At 64.8% G+C, this 2,500-nt stretch overlaps 1 non-coding gene across 1 annotated transcript in view; it reads left to right on the top strand.

The window, feature by feature from the left end:
• LOC145273622 (large subunit ribosomal RNA) overlaps positions 1–2,500 on the top strand; it is a 5,719-nt gene that overhangs the window by 449 nt on the left and 2,770 nt on the right. The window contains exon 1 of the ribosomal RNA XR_013866443.1: positions 1–2,500. This exon is cut by the window's left edge and continues 449 nt beyond it; it is cut by the window's right edge and continues 2,770 nt beyond it. This is a non-coding gene — a ribosomal RNA (large subunit ribosomal RNA).

The following is a 2,500-nucleotide window of genomic DNA, read 5'->3' as shown; positions in this document are numbered from 1 at the left end:
CACCGCGATCGCGGGGGGACTCAGTCCGGTGCTGCCTAGGCTCGAGCCCAAACTCGATGTGTGTTCTTGAAAGAGAGGCCGTCGCGGCACAGGTCGTCGTTCGTCGTGTCCGCGGGGAACTCGTTCTCCGCGGGCCAGCTTTTGTGCCCGCGTCGCCGACGAAGGAGACGGGCCGCGTGGATAGCGGGAAGGGAAACGTGGTGACGACCGCGGCGTCGGTAGGTGGCTGCGTCGGTTGGCTGCGACGGAGGGGACTCGTCCTCTCGATCGCTGCTGCCGCCGGGCCCTAACCCGCCGCATCCGTCGCCGCCGCTTCTTCTTTCCTCCTGCTCCCTCCGCGCGCGACTCCGCTGCACCCGTCCCCTTCTCATCGCTCGGCGTAATCATGGCGCGGGCGCTTCGGCGCGACCTCCGCGCGGCCGGCACCGGACGCACTTCCCCTCCGGTCCGTCGTCGCGACCCGTTCCCGGCGTGCAGGTCGAACACGCGGGTTTTTTTCCGTAGGCGGCAGGCGTTTCATCACCCTGAAAACCCCCGTCTTCCCACCTTGTGAAGTCGGGGGCCACCGGCCGTCGGGCCCGCGAACGTAACTGCCCCTTTCTGCCGGGAACGGAGGAAATCTGACACGATCCGTTACACGTGGCGAGCCGGTCCGTTTTGATCCCGCCGGAAGTCGCGTGCGGGCGACGCACTCTGTGTGTCGCTCCTTAGGCGCCCCACCGTCTCGGGCGCGTGCGCGATGAGAGGCGGGATAGGACTGGCGCGGCCTCGCCGTCACGCACCTCGCCGACGTTTCGGGTTCTTGTCGGGGGCAACCCCGCCCGCGCCCGTTTCCGTTTCCGGAGAGGTCGCTCGGCGACGCTTTTTTACTCGAGCCGCCCGCCACCCCGGGTCAGCGACGTGCATCGGCAACCCACCCGACCCGTCTTGAAACACGGACCGAGGAGTCCTGGCCGTTCGCGAGTCGTAGGGGCCACCTCTGACTAACCCCGAAGGCGAAGCGAAAGCGAGAGAGCGTGTAGGAGGGCGTCGATCGGGAGAGGTGTCGTGGCAAAGTCGTCCGGGGGTCGTCGGGGGGTGTCGTCGGTCTCGTGCCGTCGTCTTCTCCTCGCCTCACCCGCCTCCGAGCCGTGCCCGATCCCGCCGGCGCGGCGTTTTCGGCCTTCCGCCGTCGCTGCTGCGGTGCCCGCAACTTTTCCTTTTTTCTCTCTTCCCGAGAGAGATAGGAGAGGGAAGGCTCGTGGCTGACGTGCGGTTGTTTTTCCCTCCTCCCCGAGAGGGGACCGGCGCATCTTCCAAAAAGGGGAATTGCCGGGCGCCAGCTTCCATATCCTCCTTCCGCCCATCGGTGAGATCCCGCGGCTTGAACTAGTCCTATTTTGTCGTCGAGTTTAGGCGCTGCGCGCGGGCGCATCACCCCCGGGTCGGTTTCCCCTTTTTCCGAGTACGACTCGGCCGACTCTGGCGTAGCGAGCGACCAGGGACCCGAAAGATGGCGATCCACGCCCGGTCGGGATGAAGCCAGAGGAAACTCTGGTGGAAGTCCGAAGCGCCTCTGACGTGCAAATCGATCGTCGGAACCGGGTGTAGGGGCGAAAGACCAATCGAGCCGTCTAGTAGCTGGTTCCCTCCGAAGTTTCCCTCAGGATAGCTGGCGCTCGATCGTCGCAATTCCATCCGGTAAAGCGAACGATTGGAGGCCCCGGGGCCGTTCACGGCCTCGACCTACTCTCGAACTCGGAACGGGTGGAACGGGCCGACTCTCCCGAACGACGGAGCCGACCCATCCGGCCGCCGCCCAGCACGCTTCGCTGGGCGGTTGGTCACCTCGAATGCGAGTGCCAAGTGGGCCACTTTTGGTAAGCAGAACTGGCGCTGTGGGATGAACCAAACGTCCGGCTAAGGTGCCTAACGCGACGCCCATGAGATCCCCGAAAGGGTGTCGGTCGATATAGACAGCAGGACGGTGGCCACGGAAGTCGGAATCCGCTAAGGAGTGTGTAACAACTCACCTGCCGAATCGACCGGCCCCGAAAATGGATGGCGCTGGAGCGACGGACCGATGCCGGACCGTCGCGGCGAGGAGCGATGAACTTTCGCGCCGAAACGATGCCGCGACGAGTAGGAGGGCGCCGCGGCGAGCACGGAAGCCTAGGGCGCGAGCCCGGGTGGAGCCGACCGCGGGTGCAGATCTCGGTGGTAGTAGCAAATATTCGAACGAGACCTTCGAAGACCGAAGTGGAGAAGGGTTCCGTGCCAACGGCGGTCGAGCACGGGTCAGTCGGTCCTAAGACGCGGGCGAAAGTCTTCCCGAAAGGCGCCGGATCCGTTATGAAAGTGAAAGGAAAGCGAATCGAATCGAATCGAATCAAAAGCCCAAACAAAAAAAAAGCGGCCGGCCTCCCGTCGAAAGGGAATCGGGTTAATATTCCCGAACCCGGACTCGGAGAGGGCCCGGGGGTGGCGACGCTGTCGGCAGCGATGTCGGCGGCGCCCGTCG

The sequence above is a fragment of the Euprymna scolopes genome, unplaced genomic scaffold (assembly GCF_053919585.1).
Source record: "Euprymna scolopes isolate OS-2025 unplaced genomic scaffold, ASM5391958v1 sca1, whole genome shotgun sequence".
NCBI lineage: Eukaryota > Metazoa > Mollusca > Cephalopoda > Sepiida > Sepiolidae > Euprymna > Euprymna scolopes.
The sequence above is the reverse complement of the archived record's forward strand: the minus strand, read 5'-3'. Positions and strand labels throughout refer to the sequence as shown.